General features: G+C 40.2%; 1 non-coding gene across 1 annotated transcript; it reads left to right on the top strand.

Annotated features, from left to right (window-relative positions):
• Positions 1–1982: 1982 nt before the first annotated feature.
• Positions 1983–2089, top strand: LOC131181112 (small nucleolar RNA R71). The gene has a single exon (XR_009149740.1). It is a non-coding gene; the product is annotated as a small nucleolar RNA R71 (small nucleolar RNA).
• Positions 2090–12537: the final 10448 nt, after the last annotated feature.

Genomic DNA, 12537 nt, shown 5'->3' with positions numbered 1-12537 from the left:
CCTCTTCTAACTTTGACAGGCTAGCATTAATTATAACAGGATGTTTAGAGTTTGAGTTCAGAAATGCGTACCTTAGCAAGGATGGGAGAGGTTTAAGCTCTACCTGTTTGGTATTTTCCTGGAGCTTGATCTTGGGTTGTTCCTCCTTTAACTTCTCCATCTCGGAGGCTTGAGCTAGGGGTGGTAGGGGTGGATGAGCTGCTAACTGTTGTACACAGGCTGCTATTTTTGTATTTTCATCATCCACTGTATGGCTGTGCATAATACACGCTTCAAGAGGATCTTTAGGATGTGTCTTATGAAATTCCTCTTTAACTTGTTTGTCAATTATGTCAACCTTGAAGCATTCATTAGGTGAATTTGTGTTTCATTGCGTCGAACAAGTTGAATTCCACTTCTTCTTCTCCTACCTTGAGGGTTAGTAGCCCATTTTTTACGTCTATGATAGCTTCGGCGGTTGCCAAGAATGGTCTTCCCAAGATGATAGGGATCTGAACATCTTCTTCCATTTCAAGGACAACAAAGTCTACTGGAATGAAGAATTTTCCCACTTTGATAGGGATGTTCTCAAGTATGCCCACTGGATATTTAATAGATCGATCAGGTAATTGCAATGAGATTGTCGTGGGCCTCAGTTCTCCGATCTCCAGCTTTTTGCATATTGATAGAGGCATTAAACTCCCGCTTACCCCAAGATCGCATAAGGCCTTGTCTATTTTCTTGTTGCCAATGAGGCAGGGTATGGAGAAGCTTCCTAGATCTTTCAACTTTGGAGGCAGTTTATTTTGTAGTATGGCACTGCATTCCTCTGTTAAAGCTACTGTCCCATAGTCTTCTAGCTTTTTTTTCTTTGACAAAATTTCCTTAACAAATTTGGCATAAGATGGCATCTGAGAGAGTGCTTCAGTGAAGGAGATGTTGATATAAAGTTTCTGTAAAACTTCTAAAAACTTCCCAAACTGTTTGTCCAATTTGGCTTTTGAAATCTCTAAGGAAAAGGTATGGGAGGCTGGTATAGTTCTGGTAACTTCTTTTTCTTCCCTACTTCCTCTTCCTGATCTTTCTTGGCTTCTCCCTCCTTTTTCTCTGCTTGGCTTTCAAATTTTTCTAAGGTCTCATCTGTTGGTTCTTTCTCTGATTGTACTAGAGTTCTCCCACTCCTCAATGTAACTACCTTACAATGCTTCCTTGGGTTCATCTCCGGTTGACTAGGCAGTTTACTAGCAGCCTTACTTGAAGAACTTGCTTGCTAAGCAATTTGATTCTCTAGCATCTTGTTATGGGTAACAAGTTGGTCCATTCTAGAAATCAACTGTTTAATCAATTCATTCTGTTGTTGTTAAGCTGCTAGGAACCCTTCCATCATGGATTTCATGGTCATCTTTAGTTCAGGTTACTGAGGTTGAGGAGGCAGTGGTGGCTGTGCAAAGTTTTGGCCTATGTTCTGAAATCCAGGGGTGCTGGCGTTTTGCACCCCTATTGCTTGTTTATTGACTGGTTCTGTTGATTGGACCATGAGAAATTTGGGTGGTTCCTCCATCCAGGATTATAAGTATTTGAATATGGATTGTTGGGCTACCTTTGGTTGAAGTTTCCTCCATTATTCACAAAGTTCATCTGTTCTATGGAGGGTTCATTGAAGCTATTATATTCTGAATTCATGTACCCCTCCTCCATAACTGTCCTTATATTGACTGTTTGTATCAACTGCGTTAGGTTGCATTCTGTCGAGTCTCTTCGTGAGCTGATCAAATTGAGCATTTATCATGCTTAGGGCGTCCATTTCCAGGACCCCTGCTATTCTTCTTGCATTTTCTCTTTCATTTGACTACTCATAATTATGTTATGCAACCCTCTCTAAAAGTTCAAGTGCTTATGTCACTGTTTTCTCCATTAGGTCACCTTCTGCAACTGAATCAACTGTACTCCTTCTAGAGGGTAGCAACCCATTATAGAAATTTTGCACTAGTAGCCAATCCTCTATGCCATGGTGTGGACATTCCCTCTACAGGTCTTTATATCTTTCTCATGCTTCATAGAGTGATTCACCTTCCTTTTGCCTGAAGGTGTTGAGCTCAAGTCTCAGTCTTGTAGTCTTTGCAAGAAGAAAATACCTTGCTAGAAAAGCTTGTGAGAGGTTTTCCCAAGTGGTGAACGTTCCAGCTGGTTAAGAAAGTAACCACTTCCTTGCTCTGTCTCCAAAGGAGAATGGGAATACTCTAAGTCTTATGGCTTGATCAGACACTCTATTCATCTTAAATGTGTCACAAAGGGCAAGAAAGCACTGGAGGTGATAATGTGGATCTTCTGTTGGTGAACCCGCAAACTGAGTTTATTGAATCATTTGAAGCCATGTTGGTTTTAATTCAAAGTTGTTGGCTTCCACTGTGGAAGCTCCGTAGTATCTCAAGAGTCTTAGTCTGTCATTATTATTAGCCATGGTTGAAATTTCAGGATCTTCTTGATCGTACTCTTGATGTTTCCTTTCCCTCTTAATGGCTCTCAGAGTTCTATCTATCTACGGATCACAGTCCAAAATTTCTTCTTCTAGCCTTGTTCTGGTCATATACCAGATCGGGCACCTGAGAGAAAAGAAAAGAAATAAAACAAATCAAATAAAATTAGATAATAAACATTATTGCCTAAATCAGTTAAATTACCTATCGCTCGATATTACTAAAGCCAAAATCCCTGGCAACGGCGCAAAAAAACTTATTTGCTGGTTTTTCAACTACCGCAAGTGCACGGATCACTAACAAGTAATAAAGTGATGAGTAGAGTATCGTTTCCACGAGGAATTTGAATAGTAAGTACCAATCTACACAGTAATTTTGACTATCTAGGCTATCGAATACTTAGATAATGAAGTTTGTTAACCTTAAACACTATAATGGTAAACTTAAAACGAAATAATGTATTTAACACAATTCCGGAATTAAGATTTCACACTTGAATCATACTAGAGATGTTACCTCGTTTATTTGCTGGATTGAGGATCATTTGCCTTGATGGAAATCAGTCCTACGTTATTCTAAGTCCTCTATGAAGGCACCTAGGATGTATTCTAATTAACTTAAATGCGACTTTCGTGGCGATCAAATTAATTAAAATCCTTTAAGGTCTTTGACTAATTTTAAAATTCCACAAAGGTATCAGCCTATGTCTAGGTAAGAATTCCTAGGTTCAAAATCTTGATTTTCTAATATTAATCTTCACCTTTCAGTCCTTCAATTAATATCTACAATCAATACTAAGTAGGTACCAGCACATAGCATGCGTTAAGATCATAAGAAATTAAATCAAGGAACAAATCTCAAATCCAATAAATAAAACTTAGTGTTCATCCATAATAATGATTACAAGAATTACTCTCCCAATTCCAGAATAAGAAAACTACTCACTCATGAGTTTAGCAAACATCATGATAAAAAGGCAAAGACAGTAAAAAGAAATCATATAGAAGAAATAAAACAATAAAAATCTATTTAAGGAGAAGGAATGAAGGAACCGAAGAGAGTTTGCAGCTTTGATCTTGTGGAACTTTAGCTGAAAAACTCCTCTTGATACTGATATTCTTCTCCTCAAGACGGCTGGAGAGTGCAGAGTTGCTAGTCTCTTTAAAACTCCTAAAAAAGGTGCTGTCAAAGGATCCTCCCCCTTCTTTGGATATTTTCTCTTTCTATTTATAATAGTTGTTTTAGCGTTAGGTCATTTTGAGTCCCAAAAGCCTTAGGAGTCTGATTTGAATGTGTAAACAAGAGCGAGAATTCGGGTTTGAAAACTAGCTGTAGCATGGTACACACCCCGTGTGTGTGACACCCCTTACCCGTGTACAGTATACCCGAGTAAGTAATGCCACACGGTGTACTGGCACACTCTAATATACCTTACTTAATTTGTGTCATGCTTTTGAAGTTAATTTATGAAATTTGATTTATTTTAACTATTTATCAAAAGTATTATTCATTTGAGGTTCCGAAGATTTTAAAGAAAATCCGGTGGAGTACCGGCTAAAAATGAAGAAAACAGTTCTTCGGAACCTGTTAAAAACACTTCCAATATACAATTTCATTCATTCTCAACTCCAATATCATCAATAAAACTTAATATCAATATCTCAATAATTTGTCAATTTCAGGTCTCAACAACCTTTTCATTTCTCAAAACATCCCTTTCTCAGGGTTCTCATATATAAACAACCATTAAATACTCAAATTAATACCATACATGACCATAAATCTTTATTATTTACATGAACCTCAAAATACATTACATAAATCCCAAATACATATGAGAAAATAAAAAGTTAATTACAAAATGACAAAATGACATCTAGTGTCCTACCAATGCAATCGCAGTGACGAGGTGACACGGACATCGAGCAGAATCGCGGATGGACTCACCCACCTGTGGTCTATCGGGCTCGCGATCGGGATCTCCGGTATCACGCTGCGTGGCAAAGCAACGCGCTAAGCAATAATGCTTAGTGGTGCAATAATATAATAAAAGAAAATAGCAAGAAAATAAATGTGTATAGAATGTGTATGCTTTCTTTGTTTGGTATTGATATATTCATTGTTTCATTAACGTTGTTCACTTTTATTCATTTGGTTGCCCCAAGTAACCTACACTAGACGCATCGGATGGATAACGGGTAACCGCACCGGGTACCTAGTACCTCGGCCGCCACACCATCGGTCACATATGCATCTCCGGTGCAAATGCATCGCCTAACAAGTCAGAATAATATCAGGCACAAGGCCAAGTCTCAATGCAAAGTCAGAATGGCTAAAAGCCATGAAATCACAGAATGGCATTTTTGCCATGTGCAGTACTGCTAACTGAACCCTATTGGCATGCCAAACTATCCAAACCAATCTTGTTAGGTATACTAGGGCATTTGAAACTTTTAAATTCTTCAATTTGTGAATTTCAACTTTTTTTTTGTGTCACTATTCATCATTGGTCAACAAAAATGTTGACTTTTAGAATAAAAATGTGTACATTGACTTTGGCACTCCCAACATACCACATTTGGTGTTTAAAACTTGTTGGCATTAAGTGTTAATACCATTCCAAAGTATAACTCAACACAAGCAGAATTTTCAGTTTTGGTGAGTCAACTTCACTGTTCCATTGGACACTGTTACTGTTGGAATTTGAAGAAATGTAAAACATAAAAGTTGTTCCTTATTTTATCTATTTGAATTTCCTTTTTTGAATCACTCCAATTGGAGTTTTGTAGCTCCAGATATGGCCCAAAAACCCAAGCTGTCTGGATGTGCATTCTGCAAAAAATTACCATATCTACAGTGCATGAACAGTGACTGGAACCACTTGTTTGGATGGGTTCTGGCCATAATTTGGGGTAGGTTCCTTCATGAAAGTTGTTTTTCTATGTCTTAACTTGTTGCTGTAAAAATTTCAGGCCAATTGACCAAATCTAAAGTGAGTTATGGCCAAATGAACAGTTACTGTTCATTTGGTCAATTCTGCAGAATTCAGTGCAGGGTATCCGGATTGGGGCCAAGTTTTGGTCCTCTTGCTTTGGTCTTTTGGGCATGGTTTCTTCAGCAAAAATGTGCCATTATAAATCTAGTTTCATGTCCAATTGGCCAAACACCAATTGGACTAACACAGCCCAAGTTATGGCAGTGCAAAGGGACTGAATATTCAGTCCCTCTGCTGCTGTCCTAGGGCAGTTTACACCTTGAGTTTACCATACCATTTTTCAGTCCAAATTGTGTTCAACATACCTCAAATGGTCACTTATTGACCATTAGATTGTTCTTTAACAGTTTAATAAGCCAAGTCACATTTTCATGCCTTAAAACCCTAATGTCCAATGCAATTTACCCATAAACCCTCAATTAGCACCCTAGTTCAACATCTATGTAAATATATAACTTAAATACAATCTCCAACTCATACTAAGTCCATTAAAAACATTCAAAACCCCTCCTCTATTAGGGCTGCCGAATTCTTTGGTGGAGATACACATTGAATTTGTTTCATTATTTCACAATTTCTAGTTCATTACAAGCCTAAATCATGGAATTAATGTATTTTAACTACATATATGCACTAACCTTGTTGTATGCCAATCCAAGCTTGAGAAAGCTTCACTTTCTTTCTTCTTCTTGGCTGCCAAAAGACTATGCAAGGTATTAGAACAAATTTTAGTGAAAGGAAACTAGGGTTTTAGAGTGAAATGAAGGAGGGAATTAAGCTTTGATCAAGTTGTCAATGGTGGCTTGGTTACCCAAGGATTTCGGCTGGTTTGGGATAAGGAAGAAGGCAGCTGCATTTTTGTTTCTTTTGGTCTTCATTTGTCTTTTTATTTGTTAGTCAAAGGATAGCTCAATTGTGATTGGTTGGTGAGTAAGTGAGTGACATCATGTGATGTCATTTTTACATTATTTTGCATTTTCTTTTCTTTTCTTTCACTACTCATTTCAAATTTCATTTCTAGTGATGTTTATTCATATTTTATGTTATATTAATTATTTACTCAACTGGACAAGTCGGCCAAAAATCACCTCGGAAGGCGAAATGACCAAAATGCCCTCCGTTTGGCTTAACGGGTCAAAATCGTCTATACCGATTGAAAAATTTTTCTAGGTATTTTCTTGGCATTCTAATGCCATGGGAACCTCAATTACCCTTCTCTGGAGTCCCAAAAATTATTTTATAATTTTTCCCCCGGGTCTAGGGCTCCTCGTTGCGAGAACCGCAACTTCCCTCCGGTTACCCATCGCTTGGGCACCGGCTCGTTTTGCTTGGTTGTATTTTATTTCTAAAATTTTTACTAAGTGTTTCTTATTAATATTTGAGTTAATTATGGTTCCTGACTTTAGTTTAAATATTTTTCCGACGTCTAGTCAGCTGTCCGGACCGACACCGGTCACCGGAACAGTAGGATGTACGGAATGGTTACCGGGAGGGTGTTACAACTCTTCCCCTCTAATTTATATTTCGTCCTCGAAATTTACCTGATGCAAACAGTTGAGGGAACTATTGCCTCATCATTTCTTCACTTTCCCAAGTTGCCTCCTCGGTGTTGTGGTGCCTCCAAAGCACTTTCACCAATGGAATCTGTTTGTTCCTCAACTCTTTCACTTCCCGAGCTAGGATCCGTAGAGGTTCTTCTTCATATGTCAAATCCGGCTGTATTTCAATTTCTTCTCTGGAGATGACATGCGAAGGATCTGAGCGGTATCTTCTGAGCATGGATACATGGAACACATTGTGGATCTTGTCCAGCTCTGGTGGTAAAGCTAGCCTATAGGCCACTGGACCCACACGTTCAATGACTTCATATGGGCCAATGAACCTAGGGCTCAACTTACCTTTTCTTCCAAACCTCAACACCTTCTTCCATGGTGACACCTTGAGGAACACTTTGTCGCCAACCCCATATTCTATTTCTTTTCTCTTGGTCGGCATAGGATTTACATGCATGCTGAGGCAACCTTCAAGTTGGCTTTGATTGATTTCACCTTCTCCTCACTGTTTCACTGTGTCCGCCCTACCGCTTGTCTTCGCCCAATTCACCCAAAGACACCGAGTTCTACATTTTCTCCCATACAGCTTCATACGGGGCCATTTGGATACTAGCTTGGTAGCTATTGTTGTATGCAAATTCCGCTGGGAGGTATTTATCCCAACTTCCTCAAACTCAATGACACAACTCCTCAAAGATATCCTCAAGGACACGACAAGTATTTCACGTTATTGTTATCATTTCAATTCAATATTTGTATCAATTTCATTGGTTTCAATTATTTACTCGATTACTCTTTCGCATTGCCCATCCGTCTCGAGGATGGAAAGTCAGGCTTTGAAATGGAGTTGTGTACCCAAGGATTCATGCAACTTCTTCCAAAATCTCGATGTAAACCTTGGGTCTCGATCAGATATGATGGAAAGTGGAATTCCATGCAGTCTAACTATCTCACTGATATACAATTCTGCTAACCTCTCTAGTGAGTAGTCAGTCCTAACTGGCAGAAAGTGTGCTGACTTTGTCAATCTATCAACTATCACCCATGCTGCATCATGTTTCTTCCGGGTGAGAGGTAGACCACTTACAAAATCCATGGTGACCCGATCCCATTTCCATTCAGGTATGCGTATCGGCTGTAGCAAACCCGATGGAACTTGATGTTCTGCCTTGACTTGCTGACATGTCAAACATTTAGTCACATAGTCAGCTATGTCTTTCTTCATACCAGGCCACCAATACTGAAGCTTCAGATCATGATACATCTTTGTACTTCCTGGGTGCATAGCATATACACTAGTGTGTGCCTCTTTTAGAATATTGGCTTTCAATTCCCCATCATCTGGTACACAGTCTTTCTTTGTAGTATAGACACCCATCGACTTTCACCCCATAGTCGATTGCTTTTCCTCCGAGATCTTGTTCATAATAGCCATTAACTTTTCATCCGCTTTTGCCCATCTAGTATCTCTGTAGGTGTTTGGCCTTACTTGCAACTCAACCAAAATAGCTCCATCTCGAATCAAGGTTAGACGGCATTCAATGATCTCAAAGTCGTGATGGACTTTACGCTCAAAGCATCAAGAACTACATTTGCCTTCCTGTGATGGTAGTCAATTACAGTCATAATCCTTTAGGAACTCAATCCATCGCCTGCCTAAGGTTGAGCTCCTTCCGGGTTGGCAAATATTTCGTGCTTTTGTGGTCTGTGTAAATGTAGCACTTTTCACCATACAAGTAATGCCTCCATATCTTCAGTGCGAAGATAATTGCTGCAAGTTCTAGATCATGGGTAGGGTAGTTCTGTTCATGTGGTCTTAGCTGTCTGGAAGCATAAGCGACCACCTTCCCCTCTTGCATCAGTACACACCCTAACCCATTATGAGAGGCACGAAGTCCTTTCCTGACACTGGCTATGTTAACACGGGTGCCTCTGTCAACATAGCCTTCAACTTCTCAAAACTGGTCTGACACTTGTCATTCCAGTCAAATCTGACATTCTTGTGTAACAACTTGGTCATTGGAGCAGCTATTAGGGAAAATCCCTTCACAAATCTTACAGTAATACCCACTAGCCCCAAGAAGCTTCGACCTCGGTTGTGTTCCCGGGAGGCTTCCATTCCATCATCGCTTCTATTTTCTTGGGATCCACCTAATCCCATCACCGACACTATGTGTCCAAGGAATGCAATCTCATTCACCAAAAGTCACACTTGGACAACTTAGCATACGCCTTCTTTTCATGCAGGTTTGCGAACAATCCTCAAATGTTCATCATGTTCTTCCTCGGTCTTGGAGTACACCGTAATGTCATCAATAAAACCACTACGAATCGATCTAGGTATGGATGGAAGATACGGTTCATAAGGTCCATGAACGCCGCTGGTGCATTTGTTAGGCCAAAGGGCATCACCAGAAACTCATAATGCCCATACCGGGTCCTGAACGCAGTCTTGGGCACATCTACATCTTTCACTCTCAACTGATGATACCCTGATCTGAGATCAATCTTAGAAAATACTCCTGCTCCCTTCAACTCATCAAACAGATCATCAATTCTAGGCAACGGATATTTGTTCTTCACAGTCACTTTATTCAACTGCCGGTAGTCAATACAAAGTCTCAAAGTCCCATCCTTCTTTTTCACGAACAGAACTGGAGCTCCCCATGGTGACACACCTGGGCGTATTAACCCCTTTATCTAACAACTCTTGCAACCGAGTTTTCAACTCTCTCAATTCGATGGGTGCCATCCTATAAGGAGCAATGGAAATGGGTGTGCATCTGCAGTGTCTCAATAGCAAATTCGACTTCCCTTTCTGGTGGCAAACCAGGCAACTCTTCAGGAAATACTTCTGGGAAGTCTCTCACTGTGGGTATGTCACTCAAGTTTGGCTTAGCCTGCCTAGTATCCACCACATGTGCTAGGTAGGCTTCACAGCCTTTTCTCATCATTCTTCTCGCAATGGTCGAGATGACATTGACAGAAATCTGTCCTTTCCCCACAATCGTGATCTCATTACCCTCGTGGGTTTTCAAAGAAATTCTCTTCAATTTGCAATCAACCATTGCCTGATGACGTGACAACCAGTCCATTCCCAAAATCACGTCAAACTCATGGAAGGGTAACTCAATTAGGTCTGCCAAGAATTCATACCCCTGAATCCTTAACGGGCAACCCTTGTATACCTTGTTCACCACTACACTGTGGCCCAATGGATTAGTGACCAGAATGTCTTGGTCACTCTCCCCTACCAATATCCCCCTTTCTACGGGTAGGTTGATGCAAATGTAAGAATGAGTGGATCTGGATCCACCAATGCATGCACAGTGTAGAGTAGAGGAGAACGCACTCGATGACGTCCGGGGCATCTTGCTCCTCCTGAGCTCTCAGGGCATAATTTCTGGCAGGTGGTCTATTATCTGGCCTCTCTGCGAACTCAGATGCAGGCCTCTGAGATGGTCCCACAGCTTCAGATTTACCAGACCTTCTACCCCTTGGTGGTGCAGGAGCAGGTTTGTCTGCTTGTGTTGGAGCAGCAGTAGTAGTTCTGCGTGGACAGTTTCTCAACTGATGCTCTGCTGACCCACACCTCAAGCAGGCACCAGTTACTATCCAACACTCCCCCTTGTGCCACTTCCGGCGGTGGACATGCGTAAGATGCCGGGCTGGTCCTCAACCCCATCCTCGGAGAGCGCCACCGATGGTGTGGACCGATCTCTCCTAGGGGTGAATCGTGGCTGGGCCCCGAGACCACTCGGCCCTGTGGCTGACCCGAACTCTATGTAGGAGGACCCTTAAACTTCTTCCCTGATGCAGGAGCTGAACTTGACTGACCCGTTCCCCTCTTCTGCTGTCTCTCTCTTCTAGTCCACTCACTAATTCTTACTTTTTCAACCTTTATTGCCGCTTCCACTAACTTGGTAAATTATGTGATTCCCAAGGCAGTGAGCTGGATCTTGATGTTATCATTTAGTCCCTCTTCAAATCTCTTGCACCTTTCAGCTTCATTAGGGACTATCTCCCTTCCATAACGGCTTAATCTTACGAATTCCTTCTCATATTCAGCCACTGACAACTGTCTCTGCCTCAAGTTAATGAATTCCCTTCTTCTCTCTTCCAAATATACAGTACCCACATACTTCTTCTTGAATTCAGAGAGAAAGAAATCCCAAGTTGCAGTTTCTGGCTACACTTCACTGGACACAGTGTCCCACCACTCATAAGCATTGTCTTGCAGTAAAGAGATGGCAGCTTCCAGGTTTTGCTCTGGAGTGCAGTGGAGTTGTTTTAGGACTGTAACACCCTCCCGATAACCATTACGTACATCCTGCTGTTCCGGTGACCGGTGTCGGTCCGGACAGCTAGAACGTCCGGAAAAATATTTAAACTAAAGTCTGGAACCATAATTAACTCAAATATTAATAAGAAACACTTAGAAAAAATTTTAGAAATAAAATACAACCAAGTTAAACGAGCCGGTGCCCTAGCGATGGGTAACCAGAGGAAAGTTACGGTTTTCGCAACGAGGAGTCCTAGACCCGGGGGAAAAATTATAAAATAATTTTTGGGACTCCAGAGAAGGGTAATTGAGGTTCCCATGGCATTAGAATGCCAAGAAAATACCTAGAAAAATTTTTCAATCGGTACAGACGATTTTGACCCGTTAAGCCAAACAGAGGGCATTTTGGTCATTTCGCCTTCCGAGGTGATTTTTGGCCAACTTGTCCAGTTGAGTAAATAATTAATATAACGTAAAATATGAAGAAATATTACTAGAAATTAAATTGAAATTGAGTAGTGATGAAAAGAAAAAGAAAATACACTAAAATGCCAAATATGACATCATTATGATGTTATGTGAAAGTCTCCACCAATTATAATTTAACAACCATTTAAATAAACAATAAAAGAGGCTAAATGAAGACTAAATTCACCAAAAATTTGCAGCAGCCACCACTCCCACAAAAACATACCCGTAGCTCTCAAAATTCCATAGCCAAACCTCCATTTTCTTCATTTTCAAGCTCTCAAACCTCACCCCAAAACCCTAAGTTATCTTCACTAAAATTAATCTACACACCCTAAGGAAGTTTTTGGCAGCCAACAAGAGGGAAGAAAGTGAAGTTTAGGGCTTTGGAAATTCTGCCCAATCAAGGTTAGTGCTACACTTTCATTCTCCTTCTTTTAATTCTTAGTTAGAACATCATTTTGAGCTAAGCAATTTTAAGAAATTGAAGTAAATTATATGTGTCATGGTAACTTCAATTTTCAGCAGCCCTATGAAAGTATGAGGTTGATTGTTTTAATAAATTTAGAGTGGCTAGAAATAATGGTTAAGGTATTAATATACATGGACATTAAACTAAGTATGCTAATTAAGGTTATGAGTAAATTGATTTGGATATTAGGGTTTGGAAAGGTGAAAATGTGACTTGGTTTATTAAACTGTTAAAGAACAATCTAATGGTCAATAAGTGACCATTTGAGGTATGTTGAACACAATTTGGACTGAAAAATGGTATGGCAAAGT

Source organism: Hevea brasiliensis, chromosome 6, assembly GCF_030052815.1.
Source record: "Hevea brasiliensis isolate MT/VB/25A 57/8 chromosome 6, ASM3005281v1, whole genome shotgun sequence".
Classification (NCBI taxonomy): domain Eukaryota; kingdom Viridiplantae; phylum Streptophyta; class Magnoliopsida; order Malpighiales; family Euphorbiaceae; genus Hevea; species Hevea brasiliensis.
This window is presented reverse-complemented; position numbering and strand designations above follow the sequence as displayed.